General features: G+C 41.1%; 1 protein-coding gene across 1 annotated transcript in view; it reads right to left on the bottom strand.

Annotated features, from left to right (window-relative positions):
* Positions 1–2610: 2610 nt before the first annotated feature.
* CHST7 (carbohydrate (N-acetylglucosamine 6-O) sulfotransferase 7) overlaps positions 2611–15761 on the bottom strand; it is a 33428-nt gene continuing 20277 nt past the window's right edge. The window contains exon 2 of the mRNA XM_011982821.1: positions 2611–3242. The gene's annotated coding sequence lies outside the window, so the exon portion shown is untranslated. The remainder of the gene's footprint in view (positions 3243–15761) is intronic.

The following is a 15761-nucleotide window of genomic DNA, read 5'->3' as shown; positions in this document are numbered from 1 at the left end:
GATTCTATAGATTCATTAGTTCAGGAAAAAGTCTTTCATATACATTAGACTGGTATCATTGAGTTCTGATCTCTTCTGTTGTTCTTTAACTGACACTCTGGCTTGCCAGTGTCAGCTGCTACATTCTGATAGAGTGAAGTCGAAGGAATCTAGTGGCCAAGAGTCGTAGTTTAGAAACAACCCATCTGAATACTGCCTTTACCACTTTGATACCTGAAAAGATCGTCCCTGTTTCTAAAACCTGAAAACAACATATAGAGAAATACTGTAGAAACCAATGCTAGTGGCTTAACTAGGAAAAGCAAGTAGACTCATCAACAGTCCTTTCAAAACAAGACCTAAACAATTTTTTCCAGTTTCAATTTTCATAGACATTTTTAAAAAATTAAACACACCTTGTCACCCAGTGCTAGCAAAAATTGTAAAGAGCAAAACCAAAGTTTTTGATGTTAGTCTTATTTTTGTAAGCAAGGTATACTATAGTCATGGCCCATATGGAACACACAGGCAGCCGGTTTTCTGCTACCTGAGCCTTGGAGAAGATGAAAAGGAAGGGCTGTCTGCTGTGCTGCCCTTTGAAAAGGTCCAAAGCAGACATGAGAACACACAGCAGAAGTCACCTTCTCCTTCTGATGACCGCCTTTCAAAAGGCTTAACAGAATCACCAAATGTCACGGTCAGCTATTGGCCAGTGGAAAATTGTCTGGGCCTGTATATGTTGGAGGAACTCAGATAGAAAAGGACTTGTAAACAGCATGGAAACTTCAACATCTGCTGTCTCCAGCACTTGAATGAGGCTACAATTCAGGTGTTACTGGATGACTTAACTGCACGGACATTTGGGGGCTGACTTGTGATTATTCCAATTGAGGGCTTTGGAGAAGCAGAGGGATGGTTTTCAGTTGTGCGGGTGTTAAGTCTACGGATTGGGAATTTACCACTGAAATTGATCGTTCAAAGTGTGACTTCATAGTAGGGCCAGCTCCTCCTAAGTTGTCCTTTTGTTTTTCACATAAAATACATCTGGTACTTTTTACTTGTGAAGTTGTACTATGTCCATGAAAATAGTTAAATGAGAAGGCCATCAAGATTCATTTAATAGCTGAAAAGCAATTTTTAAAATAGAATAGGACAAATTTAACATGGAATGATGTGACCTAGGGAACTTTTTATAGAGAGCTTACATACTGTAATTGGGGAGAATTTTGTCTTCTATTTCCATTGAACAGTAGCAAACTGGTGGTTTTATAAAATTAACATTATAGTATGTTATATAAATAAATGTTATATAAAATGACATTAAAGTATAACTGTGAAAAATTAAAGACTTGGAGTTATCCACAACCTTTATGTGCAATAAGGAAAACTGCAGTAGGCCCCCAAAGTGCTGTCTTTCCCTAGCATTTTACTCAATGTTTGCCTTTGTGTATGTTTAGATTGTTATTGTAAAGCTAGCCATGTGTGTTCCTGCCCTTTACTGATATTTAACACATTTTCTCAAAGCTTTTTTTTTTTTTTTTAACAAAACTCAAAATAAAACAACTAACTGGCTGAGCTAATTTTGTTTTGTATTTTAAAGTATCATCTGTTGGTAGAAGGCTGTAGTGCGATACTATTCTTAGTCTGTTTCCCTCACTGAGAGGTTCTTTTCTGGGTGTAACTATTCCTCTCCAGCTTTCTTTAGGCCTGGGGTTGGCAAACTACAGCTGGCTCCTGAACCAAGTCCAGCCCATTGCCTTTTTTTGTAAATAAAGTTTTATTGGCATGACTAGGCTCATTGATTTGCTTACTGTCTGTGGCTGCTTTCCTGCTACAATGACAAAGCTGAGGAGCTGCAACAGAGATCATATGGCCCATAAAAACTAAACTGTTTACTATCTGGGCCTTAACAGAAGTTTCTGCTAGCCTGTGATTTAGATGCTTGAAGAAATTCAGTTTTAAAATAGGGCTGGGCGCAGTGGCTCACACCTGTAATCCCAGCACTTTGGGAGGCCGAGGTGGGCGGATCACCTGAGGTCAAGAGTTCAGGACCAGCCTGGCCAACATGGTGAAAGCCCGTCTCTACTAAAAATACAAAAATTAGCCAGGCATGGTGGCACGCACCTGTAGTCCCAGCTACTCAGGAGGCTGAGGCAGGAGAATCACTTGAACCTGGGAAGTGGAGGTTGCAGTGAGCCAAGATTGCGCCACTGCACTCCAGCCTGGGTGACACAGTAAGACTCTGTCTCAAAAAAAAAAAAAAAAAAAAAAAAAGGATGTAAAAATCACAGCAACAGATTTTTGAGACTTTCTAAAATGTGCATTAGGGGTTAAAAGATATACTTTAAATCTAGCCTCTGCCTGTGACTCCTCCTTGCCTGTAATCATCTTTAACAGGCTTTGAATGTAGAATCCTGAAAAAGGCATTACCAACTGTTGGCAACATCAACTAGTAAGACTGAAGCAAGTGGATTTGACATTGCAGCTTAATGCTTAGGTTCGTACTGGATAATTGCTGAAATTCTTAAACCCAATATACAGTTTCTTCCACAGTCTTCATATTCCTCTGTATGTAGACTAGCTTTTACCCAAACCATGCAATTGAACTGCATCCAAACAAAACAAATCCTGTCATTAACATGACTCCAAAGTCATTTAATAGTATAATTACAAAAACACCAGATAGAAAAATTTAAAAGTAAAAATGTGTTTCAGTTCATTAGGGTTCTCCCAGCCCAGGGAGAAAAATTACTTTTTAAAAGTCAGTTCTGGGTAGACGGAGCTATTTGAAGGACAGCCGGATGAGTCAGTTTAAAAACAATACTGCCCAGACCTATTATTTAATATTAAGTAATTTAATCAAGATAGACAGGACTGCAGTTGGCCCTTATTCACATTGATGTTTTCATCCAGACACCTGCTGATGTGAAATGGTACCAAATCACATCTCTTCTTTGTTGTGAGGACGCCTTGTTGAAATGAAATGGCTCCAGCAGTGGCAGGTTCAGCCTGGGAACTTAAGCTCTTCCTATTTTACGGCCATAAATATCCACATTGCACTGTCACTTCCTTACTGGAAACTTCATCTCAACCAATGCATCTGTCATTATTGAACAGCTCATGATATTCCTGCTCAGCAGAATTGCACAGCAGTTGGTAGCAAGTCAACTCCCAGACTCTGACAGTGTGACAGATTGCCTCCACAGCGCTGCTTCTCCAGTGCTGAGGCAGCATGCCGAGTGCCCTGGTTCATGGTGACTGACCTGGAAGGGAAGGAACAAAGGATGTCTGAACTTCAGAACACAGAAATCCCCAGAAAGAAAGTCTGTTGGACCCTGACAACATAAGTCCTTTTAAATCAGAAACCTATTATCTTCCAAACCCATACCGAATCAGTATCAATCATTTCTGGTTTGTGAAGACAGACCAGGAGAAAATGACCCAAGAGGTCACTGGGTGAGGGTGAAGATGGGAAAAATCTGAGGGCGCCTCTGTTAGCATGGCTGTGCTTTCTGTAGCTGCTGTTGTGGAGCGCCTGCTGAGGAGAACAGGGCTTTCTGGAACCTTCTGGGTAGTGTGTGGGAGGAATTGGGATTGAAGCCATACCTTTAGGCACCAACCATGTACCCATCCATTCTTCACTCATGTACCAGTTCATATGTGCAAAATGTCAACAGCAACTGACAAGTCTATACAACTGAGGCTGTAGATAGGCAGTGAGTCCAGCTTTCTACCTTTGTGGCACCTGAACTTTTTCTTCTTTCATTTAAACACATTGCTTGTGTCACTCTACGTGAGCAGTGGAAAGTGGGCTGACTCCAGTGTGTCTGTACTAGTCCTGTCACCAGTTTCTTGCTCTCCTGTGATCCTTCCTCTGATCCTGGATGTGTACCAAATTTGACATTTTCTAATGGAGTGAAACTGTCCATCAGCTTAATAGAACTACTGATGCAAAGTTTGGGAAAGGCAGTTTCAAGATGATTTAAAATGTGCAATAAAGAGTCACACTAAGCATTAAGGAAAAGCTAATTTCATAAATGCTTTGAGGCCTTTCTGTAAGTCTTTTTTTTTTTTTTTTTTGAGACGGAGTCTCACTCATGCCCAGGCTAGAGTACAGTGGCATGATCTAAGCTCACTGCAACCTCCACCTCCTGAGTTCAAGCAATTCTCCTGCCTTAGCCTCCTGAGTAGCTGGGATTACAGGCGTGCACCGCCACACCTGGCTAATTTTTTGTATTTTTAGTAGAGACAGGGTTTCACCATGTTGGCAAGGCTGGTCTCGAACTCCTGACCTCAAGTGATCCACCTGCCTTGGCCTCCCAAAGTGCTGAGATTACTGGCATGAGCCACTGTGCCCCGCCCCTTTCTATAAATCTTTAGTATTTTGCTAGTACACGTTTCATTAAAGGGCTATATATGCAAAGTGACCCCCAAACTCAGAAGGGGCTGAGAAACCAAAGAAGGAGGCAGAGAAGTCCAGCTTGTCATCACAGGATGATTTTATCGGGGAACTTATGGACAGAAGTATGGTCTTGAGCAGCTACAAAGCAGGTATATCTCCACGCCATTAGCCCCCACCCCCAGACCCAGGGATTATATACCAAAGGAAAAGGTACACGTGCTTCAGAGGAAATGAGTAGCAGTTTGATCTAAGAGCAGAATTTATGGTAAGGATGTGCTCTTACACAAGGAACAATAGATGAACTGGAAATCTCAGAGGCATTCCTGGAACCAAGGTTAATCACAAGTCAACATGGTGGATTAGCATCCAAGATGGAGTTACTTTAGCCTCCACAACAGGTTACTTACATAAAGAAAGAGACACCATGTCAAATTTCAGTCTTTAATAAAAACCAATTTCCAGATGGGCCAACTTTTTTTTTTTTTTTTTTTTTTTTTAAAGACAGAGTCTAGCTCTGTCACACAGGCTGGAGTGCAGTGGTGTGATCTCGGCTCACTGCAATCTCCACCTCCCGGGTTCAAGCGATTCTCGTGCCTCAGCGTCCCGAATAGCTGGGATTACAGGCATGCACCACCACGCCCAGCTAAGTTTTGTATTTTTAGTAGAGACAGGGTTTCACCATGTTGGCCAGGCTGGTATCAAACTCCTGACCCCAGGTGATCTGCCTGCCTCAGCCTCCCAAAGTGCTAGGATTATAGATGTGAGCCACTGCGCCTGGCCAGATGGGCTGACTTCTAGTTGACAAGATGGAATCATGCACTTCTCCTTATTCCTCCCACAAAGTGTATAACTGAAAACTCCAAATACTATGTATAAAACAAAGATAAGAGTCTGAAGGGTGGAGAGAAGAAGGCCGACTGACTGGGAACCTTGGCAACTGAGGAATACCGTGACCCTGAGTTTTCTTTCTGCCGCCTCTATATCCTGAATGTTGTGTGCTAAAGAAGCCAGCAAGCCAGAAATGCCAATTGTGAGAGACACACACAAAAAGGCCCTGAAAAAAGCCTGTTACCTCTAGCCAAAGGATAGGAAAAGGTTCACTCTAAAAAGACAGAAACCAAGCAAAAAAAAAAAATCCCCTCTCCTGTGAGCAAAGCCCTAGTGGGAAGCCCGGATCTCTGGACTGCCTCCTTGACCTGGCAGTAACCAGGTGATGTGCCCCTTTCTCCACCAGTGTGGTGTCAGTGGAGGCCTGCTAAAATAGAAGATTTAAGTAACATTTGGAGATTCATAAGATAATTCTCCCAGTGTCCAGGACAACACAAAGAGCACTTGTCAAACCAAGAACCAGGGAAATGTCAGCTTGAATGAGAGAAGACAACTAATACATACCAACACTGAGATGACACAGATGTTGAAATTATCTGAAACAGATTTTAAGTGGCAATCATAAACATCCTCAATTAGCCATTACAAACACACTTGAAACAAATGAAAAAATTGAAATTCTCAGTGAAGAAATACAGTTTTTTAAAAAGCTACCAGATGGAAATTGTAGAACTGTAAAATACAATCATGAAAATTTGAAAAACTCACTGGATGGGCTCAATAGCAGAATAGAGATGATAGAGTAAGGACTTAGTGAAACTAAAAATAGAACAATAGAAATTATCCAATCTGAACAACAGAAAATAGAGTTAAAAAAAAGATAAACAGAACCTCAGGGGCCTGAGGAACCATAATAAGATCTATCATGCATGTCATCAAAGTTCCAGAAAAAGAGACTGAAAAACTACTTGAAATATGGCTGAAAATTTCCCAAATTGGCAGAAGACATAAATTTACAGATTCAAGAACTTGAGCAAACCCCAAAGAAGAAAAACTCAAAGAAATCTACACCAAGCCATGGCATACTCAAACTTCAGAAAAGCAAAAACAAAGAAAAAAATCCTGAAGGCAACTAGAGAGAAATGACACATTAATTATGGGAACAACAATATGAATGCCAACGGATTTTGTATCTGAAAGCATGGGGGTCAGAAGGAAGTGACACGACAGTTTTCAAGTGCTGAAAGAAAATATCTGCCAATCCAGATTTTTCTTTTTCCTTTTTTTTTGGACAGAGTCTCATTGTCGCCCAGGCTGGAGTGCAGTGGCATGATCTCGGCTCACTGCAACCTCCGCCTACTGGGTTCAAATGATTCTCGTTCCTTGGCCTCCCGAGTAACTGGATTATAGGCACCCGCCACCACACCCAGCTAATTTTTGTATTTTTAGTAGAGACGGGGTTTCACCATGTTGGCCAGGCTGGACTTGAACTCCTGACCTCAAGTGATCCACCTGCCTTGGCCTCCCAAAGTGCTGGGATTACAGGCGTGAGCCACAGTGCCCAGCCTCGATCCAGATTTCTATATCCCATGATAATATCCTTCAGGAATGAAGGTGAAATAAAGACATTTTCACATGAAAGAAAACTAAGATAATTTTTATCAATAGAACTTTTATAAAAGAATGGCTAAAGTTCTTCCCCAGAGAAAGGAAATGATAAAAGGAGGCTTGAAATATCACACATGAAGAAAGAACAACGGAAAAGGTAAAATATGAGTAAATTTAATAGATTATTCTCTTGAGTGTTTAAAATTATTTTTGATGGTTGAGGCAAAGTAACATTGTATGATATGGTTCTCAATATATGTAGAGAAAATTTTTAAGAGGTCATTTAAGGGGCAGGATAAAGGAACCTAAATGGAGATTAGTTTTCTACATTTCACTGGAGGTAGTAAGATGTTGACACCAGTAGACTGTGATAAGTTATGTATAATTCAAAGAAACCGCTAAAATAAACATACAAAGAGATACACTCAAAAACACTACAGATAAAATGAAATTCTAAAAAATGCTCAAGTAACTCAAAGGAAGATAGGAAAAGGAAAACAAAGGAATAAAAAACAGAGGGAACAAACAGAAATCAAATTGAAGTCCCAAAATATCAATAATTAGATTAAATATAAATGGTTTAAATATATAAACTAAAAGAGATTGGCAAAATGGATTTAAAAACATTACCATTAATTTCTAATGCAATGAGGTAGGTTGAAAGTAAAAGGCTGAAAAGGATACACCATACAAACAATCAAAAGAAAGGAAGAGTAGCTATATTAATATTAGAAAAAACAGACTTCAGAGCAAAGAAAATTACCAAGGACAAAGAAGAATGTTACATAAGGTTTAAAGAGTCAATCTACAAACAAGACATAGCAATCCTAAATATGTACAGAGCAAATAGCAGAGTTTCAAATTTCCTGAAGCAAAAACTGAAAGAACAGAAAGAAGAAATGGACAAGTCTATATTTATAGTTGAAAACTTCAACACCATTCTTTCAACAAATGATAGACTCACTAGATAGAAAGTCAGTAAGGATACAGAAAGACTGAACAGTAACATCAACCAATAGAATTGAACTGACATTTATAGAACATTCCACCTATTAATAGTAGAATACGCATTATTTTTAGGCATACATGGAACATTCACAACATGAACCTATCCTGGTCCACAAAACAAATCTGAACAAATGTTTTAAAAACTGAAATAATAATAATAAATTAAATAACCATAGTGTAATCAAACTAGAAGTCAATAACAGAACGATGGCAGGAAATTATCCAGAAATTTTAAAATTGAAGAACATACTTAAACATAATTCATTGAAAATAAAACCATATTGAATGAAAATGCAACATCAAAATTTGTGAAGCTGAGAAAAATGCGTAACACTAGATACATGAGAAAGAAAGAAAGATCTCAAATCAATAATCTACATACTTACCTCAAGAAACTGGATGATTTTTTTAAAAACCCAAAACAAGCAGAAGTAAGGAAATAATTAAGATAAAAGGAGAAATCAGTAAAACTGAAAACAAAAACAATCAAGAAAATATAATGAAACAAAAAGCCGGTACGTTGAAAAGATCAAAAAACCTCTATCAGCCAGGTATGGTGGCTCATGCCTGTAATCCCAGCACTTTGGAAAGCCAAGGCAGGTAGATCACTTGAGGCCAGGAGTTCGAGACCAGCCTGGCCAACATGGCAAAACCCTGTCTCTACAAAAAATACAAAAAGTAGCTGGGTGTGGTGATGAGCACTTGTAGTCCCAACTACTTGGGAGGCTGAGGCAGGAGAATTGCTCGAACCCGGAAGGCGGGTGAACTGAGACTGCATCACTGCACTCCAGCCTGGGCAATGGGAGTAAGACCCTGTCTCAAAACAAAACAAAAAAACAAAACAAACAAACAAACAAAAAACTTCTATCAAGACTGACAACAGAAAAAGAGAAGACAAACATTACCAGTATCAACAATGAAACAGGGGTTCTTGCTACAGACCCCACAGACATTAAAAGGCAAAAAAGAAAAAAAAAATTACTAAAAACAACATCCATTAATTTGACAATTTAGATGAAATGGACCAATTCCTCAAAAAGCAAACTACTATAACTCACCCAATATGAAACAGGTCATTTGAAAAGTCCTATAACTACTAAAAAATTGAATCGTTAAAAGCCTCTTGAAAAATAAATCTTGTTCATGTCCTTTGCAGGGACACGGATGAAGTGGGAAATCATCATTCTCAGCAGACTAACACAGGAACAGAAAACCAAACAGCACATGTTCTCACTCATAAGTTGGGGCTGAACAATGAGAACAGATAGACACAGGGAGGGGAACATCACACACCGGGGCCTGTTGAGGTGTTGAGGGGGTGGGGGGCAGTGGGAGGGAGAGCATTAGGACAAATACCTAATGCATGTGGGACTTAAAACCTAGATGATGAGTTGATGGGTGCAACGAACCATCATGGCACATGTATACCTATGTAACGAACCTGCATGTTCTGCACATGTATCCCAGAACTTAAAGTAAAATCAAAGTAAAAAGATATATTTTTTAAAAAAACAAATCTTGGCCAGGCGCAGTGGCTCACACCTGTAATCTCAGCACTTTGGGAGGCTGAGGCGGGCAGATCACTTGAGGTTAGGAGTTCCAGACCAGCCTGGCCAACATGGTGAAACCTCGTTTCTACTAAAAATACAAAAACTAGCTGGGTGTGGTGACGCACCCCTGTAATCCCAGCTACTCTGGAGGCTGAGGCAGGAGAATCACTTGAACCCAGGAGGTGGAGGTTGCAGTGAGCTGAGATTGCACCACTGTACTCCAACCTGGGCGACAGAGTGAGACTCCATCTCAAAAAAATAAAATAAAAATAAAATGAAATATAGTGACAATACCAAATACTGTGAGGATGCAGAAAAATTTGATCTTTCAGACATTGTTGGTGGGAACATAGAAGGGTACAGCTGCTCTGGGCAACAGTTTGGTAGTTTCTCATAAAACTAAACACACACTTCCACACGATCCAGCAATTGCATTTCTGGACATTAATCCTAAAGAAATGAAAATTTATGTCCACACAAAAACCCATACACAAATATTCATAGTAGTTCTATTTGTAATAGCCAAAAACTGAAAACAATCCAAATGTCCTTCAATGAGTGAAGGATTAAACAAACTGGTACAACCATACCATGGAATATTACTCAGCAATGAAAAAGAACAAACTATTATTAAACAAGACAACCTGGATGAATCTCCAGAGGATTACAACTGAGTGAAAAACGCCAATCTCAAACGGTTAAATATTATATAATTCCATCTATATAACATTATTGAAATAACACAATTATAGAGATGGAGAACAGATTAGTGTTTGCCAGTGAAAGGGGTGGGACAGGGTAGGGTATGTAATGATAATGAGGGTAGCACAAGAGAGTTTTTTTTGTGTTGATGGACTAGCTCTGTGTCTTGATTGTAGTGGTGTTTACACAAATCTATATATAATACAATTACACAGATCTATACACACACATACACACAAAATGAGTATACGGAAAAACTGCTGAAAATTGAAAAAGGTCTGTTGTTAGATCTCACCAGTGTCAATTTCCTGGTGTTGATATTGATCTACATATAAGGTGTTCCTTTGGGGGAAGCTATGTGAAGGGTACACTGGACCTCTTGTGCTGTTTTTGCAACTTCCTGTGAGTATATTATTTCTGCAGTGGCATGATCATAGCTCACTGCAACCTCAAACTCCTGGGTTCAAGTGATCCTCCCACCTCAGCCTCCCGAGTAGCTAAGACTACAGGCACACCCAGCTAATTTTTTTATTTTTTGTAGAGACGGGATGCCCTTATGTTGCCTAGGCTGGTCTTGAATTCCTGGGCTCAAGCAATCCTCCCGCCTTGGCTTCCCTAAGTGCTGGAATTAAAGGCATCAGCCACCACACTCGGCCTATATAATTATTTCAAAATAAAAAGTAAAAAAAAAAAAAAAAAAAAAAAAATCTATGGCATTGTTTCTTTGTGCAACGTGTTGAGCTCTTCACTTGGGTTGCTTTAAAGACCCGGAAACAAACTTGGCAGTAACTCAGGATGATTTTGTCAATGACTTAACCAAGTGCTAAATGTTGCCAGGTCAGATCCCATTTCCCAACAAACTTTTACGGAGAGTACTACCAGCCCAACCTCTGTACCCATAAGCAATCTTTTATATCCTTTTATTAAAAATCTTTGTATCTACCCAAAAGGCTGCTTTTCATGCAGGTTTATATTTTTTATTGAATCGCTGGCAGTACAAGGTGAGGGGAGGAGAGATGTGTGCTCTGAAAGAACTATTGCTGCTGCCGGGGTATCTGAAGAACTTAAATGAAGTACCACTAATTCAGGCAGGGCGACCTCACAAGGCCCTTTCTTTCTGCATACTAGGAATGGGTTCCTATCCCCCCAGGTTGGCCTCTAGTTCCTGAATGTCCCTGAACTAGGTCAGGGATGCTTATATATCTTCCAGTTCTGACGTACACCTTCATGAGACCTGTAGCTCCCAAGTAGACCCTAAGTAAACTATTGGCTAATTTCCTACCATTTCTCAATATTTTTGGTTGTGTTTAAAACATAAACATGTCCATGAATTCTTAGTGTGATGTTTCCTCAAACTCTTAAGTCCCCAGTATCTTAAATAGAGGATTAAAAATTTAATTCACTTTTTTTTCTTTTTCTTTTTCTTTTTTTTTTTTTTTTTGAGACAGAGTCTCTCTCTGTCACCCAGGCTGGAGTGCAGGGGCACGATCTCGGCTCACTGCAGCCTCTACCTCCCAGGTTCAAGCAATTCTCTGGCCTCAGCCTCCCGAGTAGCTGGGATTACAGGTGCCCGCCACCACACCTGGCTAATTTTTGTATTTTTAGTAGAGACGGGGTTTCACTATGTTGACCAGGCTGGTCTCAAACTCTTGACCACAGGTAATCTGCCCACCTTGGCCTCCCAAAGTGCTGGGAATTACAGGCGTAAGCACAAGGATTAAGAACTTAATTCACGCCGGGCGCGGTGGCTCAAGCCTGTAATCCCAGCACTTTGGGAGGCGGAGACGGGCGGATCACGAGGTCAGGAGTTCGAGACCATCCTGGCTAACACGGTGAAACCCCGTCTCTACTAAAAAAATACAAAAAGCTAGCCGGGCGAGGTGGCTGGCGCCTGTAGTCCCAGCTACTCGGGAGGCTGAGGCAGGAGAATGGCGTAAACCCGGGAGGCGGAGCTTGCAGTGAGCTGAGATCCGGCTGCCGCACTCCAGCCCGGGCGACAGGCGAGACTCCGTCTCAAAAAAAAAAAAAAAAAAAAGAATTTAATTCACTCTTAATCCAGATCCCAACTCTTCTTAATATTACGGGGCCCTGTTCATATGGAGCAATGAAATATTCATCTTTGGGTTAATATTTAGAATCCAAACCCTCAGTTTACCAGCCAGCTGCAGTTACCAAGTAGCTAGTTTTGTCCTTTTTTTCAGCTGCTAGATGTGTGACAAGGAAAAATTAAATTTTAAGCTGCTAAACTTCTTGGTTACAGCTGTTTCCACTTGCCCAGAATCTGGGGAGAATAAAAATGTTTGCTACTCTGTATCACCTGAAACAATCATAGACCCTTCTGTTTATTCCTAAGTCAGAACTATTTAAAGACTTATCCTGTAGTAATAGAAAATTCATAATAAAAAAACTGTCTTCATGCAGTTAATCTCAAGAATTACAAAGGTTTTTATACACCATTGTTTTGAAAAGCACGCATAAAAGGTTTTTTTGTAAAAAAAATATGTGACATTGAAGTGTGAGGTCATTCCTCAATATTCAAATAATTCAAGAATTGGCTTTCACTTAAAAAAAAAAAAAAAAGCATGGGTTATTTATTTAAAGATTGAAAGTCATACTCCAATGAGTTGGGTGTAATTTTATCTCCTTTGCTACAGTTCCCTTGAGTGTTTAAATGACCAGCCAGGCCCTAAATGCAGCTGGTTGACCTACTAATAGCCTCATTGCCATCAAAGGGAAACTTCATTCTGGGTTCATTCTGGGTCTATGGAGCCTGAATTGCAAGCAGTTGGTTCAGCTGAGGCTCCTGGGGCTACAGCAGAATAACTCAGGAAGACACGCTTTTAGCATTTTAATCATACTTTCTTCAATCTTTGAAGCCGGGAAGGGGGAGGGGGATGAATCAACTTCCTGCTGGCTTTAAAGTTAGAGAACAGAAGATTCAAGCAAATGAACTTGCAACCGGCTCTAGCTCTCTGAGTGGCCTTCCTGTGCCCCCCATTTCAGGTCAGGTAATGAGCCTACGGCCTCCCAAATGAATCTAGGAACTTGCACGGGGACCTCATTTCTACTCCTTGAATTGCGTTTGTCAATTTGGGCCTGCTCTTCTTCCTTTCAAGTTTTTCTTGGTCTTGCCTCCAGAACGTACGTGCCTGTGACTGGACTCCGAGGTATCCTGTCCCTGCCCACACACTTGCGCCAGGTGAGGCACCCTGGGTTGACCACCAAAACTCCTTCACAGATGCTAAAAGTTGGTGCTGGCACTTAGCACTTGAGAGAGCTGAGATTTCCGGGTATTCAGCAGCTCCTGTTATCACCGGCTGGATGACTTTCCAGCCTATTGTAACAGCCTTCCTCCTGGACCACCTCCAGAACAAATGGGCTGAGGAAGGGCTTGAGCATCTTTTGCAAGGGCTGTGTCCTTATGGGGTCTTCTCCCAGCATCCTAAACTGAAACCACACTTTGTGGATGATGTTAATATCTAAGCTTATCTGTTAACCCAGGTTAAGCTTTCTTAACCTTCCTGTTTTCACTTCAAATTAGCAACTACAGCGCCAAGGAAAACGGAAATGAGTGACAATGTTTACAACAATAGCACCATTAAGTTGTTTTTTAAGGGAGCTGCTTAGGGATCATGTTAAAATAATATATGAAATAGCAGAAATCTCGAAGTACACTCCCTCATTGTGACTCCAAAGCAAAATGTAATAGGAGACATTTAGTTTGCTAATATAACTGTACCCCTAGATAGCCTGGAAACGTACTTTGAACAGCATTAAGTGTTATTCATAATTTCCAGACGTTTAATCTGAAAAAAAATATGTGACAGTGGCATGGGGTGCTAGTTATTTATACTTGCACTAGTCAGTAACAGTTTCAGTCGTGTTCAACTTGAAACAACTCTCCACTCAGGTTTAAAAAGAAACAGAGGCTGAGTCGAAACAAAACAAAAACAAAAAGACAAAACTCTGGACTGGGGAGTGAGGGGAGAAACTAGTACTTGCCTGGACTTGGATGGCCCCAGTGGAGAGCTGAAGAGACACACACTCCCGCCGTTACCTCCCACCGTGGGAGGAATTCAATGTAAAATCTGAATCCATGTGAGTCATTCAAGCCCATAGTCAGCCAGTACAAAGATTAAATGGGCATTATTTTTCCTCTTACTCTAGAAAAGAATAAGGTAATAACATCTCTCTAGTTTTATGATACCCACACCCCAGCTAAAAATTCCCCAAACTTTTGAGCTCACTTGAGAACACATCGATGCACACCAAACCAGTATTTGATAAAACTTGGAAACAGCTGAGTTTGCCTAGTTGACTTTTGTTTTTTCCTTTCATTGAGCTCCTCCAAGATATAAATTTAGTTGGCATACCTAATTGCTTTTGTGAGTAAAGTTGCTCCCAACTCCAATAAAGGAACTGACTCAGTATTTGATAATATATATTTGGACAGGTCACCTGCAGATGTTTGCGATCCACTGAGGGTGGAAGGGATTTGGGAGAGCACAGAGCTGGAAGTGACCTGGAGCATAGATCTGCAATTCAGGCTGCCATTTGGTCCCCATAGGGGTTATCAGTCAAATGAGCAGCTGAAGTGTCCCTACCCCCACACTGGGACTACCCAGGAAGGCTCATTCTCTGCCCTTGATCAGTTTTAAGATTCCCAGGTTAGAATGGCTAGTCAGTGTACAGAATCTATGGACCAGCCAAACTCTAGCTCATCACTGCAGGTATCTCTCCCTGCAGAGTGAGGCCGTATGTTTGTTCCACCCTTTCCTAGCCTTTCTTGTCCATGGTCTTGTGGGAGTCAAGTGGCTCCATGGCCTAGAGCAGGTTCGTGTTGGCATAGGACATTGGATCATGGAGGCCAGCCAGTCTATAGGATTGCTGGAGATTGCCGCACCTAGGATCAAGACATGGATCTTTCCTGAGCTCAGATATTTCTCTTCCCCTTTGACTGTTGAAAAATAAAAATGGCTGGGTGTGGTGACTCACCCCTCTAATCCCAGCACTTTGGGAGGCCGAGGCCGGCGGATTACTTGTCAGGAGGTCGAGACCAGCCTGGCCAACATGGGGAAACCCTGTCTCTACTGAAAATACAAAAAAAATAGCCAGGCATGGTGGCAGGTGCCTGTAGTCCCAGATAGTCTGGAGGCCGAAGCACGAGAATCGCTTGAACTCAGGAGGCACAGGTTGCATTGAGCCAATATCGCGCCACTGCACTCCAGCCTGGGCAACAGAGTAAGACTCCATCTCAAAAATAAATAAATACATAAATACATAAATAAATATGAAGTAAAATTATTTTAAAAGGCACTCAATAATGTTAGGAATTTTGTTATTCTTTGTGAGGGATGTGTACGTTTTGGCCAATCATCTCATTTTTGCAAAATTGCCCTCTGTAATTCCTAGCAGCTAGAAAATGGTGGGCCAGGAGTGGTGGGTCACCCCTGTAATCCCAGCACTTCGGGAAGCCAAGGTGGGCGGATCACCTGAGGTCAGTAATTCAAGATCAGCCTGGCCAACGTGGTGAAACCACATCTCTACTAAAAATATAAATATTAGCCGGGCATGGTGGTACACGCCTGTAGTCCCAGCTACTCCGGAGGCTGAGGCACAAGAATTGCTTAAACCCGGGAGGCAGAGGTTGCAGCGAGCCCAGATCACGCCACTGCACTCCAGCC

The sequence above is a fragment of the Mandrillus leucophaeus genome, unplaced genomic scaffold (assembly GCF_000951045.1).
Source record: "Mandrillus leucophaeus isolate KB7577 unplaced genomic scaffold, Mleu.le_1.0 Scaffold243, whole genome shotgun sequence".
Lineage (NCBI taxonomy): Eukaryota > Metazoa > Chordata > Mammalia > Primates > Cercopithecidae > Mandrillus > Mandrillus leucophaeus.
This window is presented reverse-complemented; position numbering and strand designations above follow the sequence as displayed.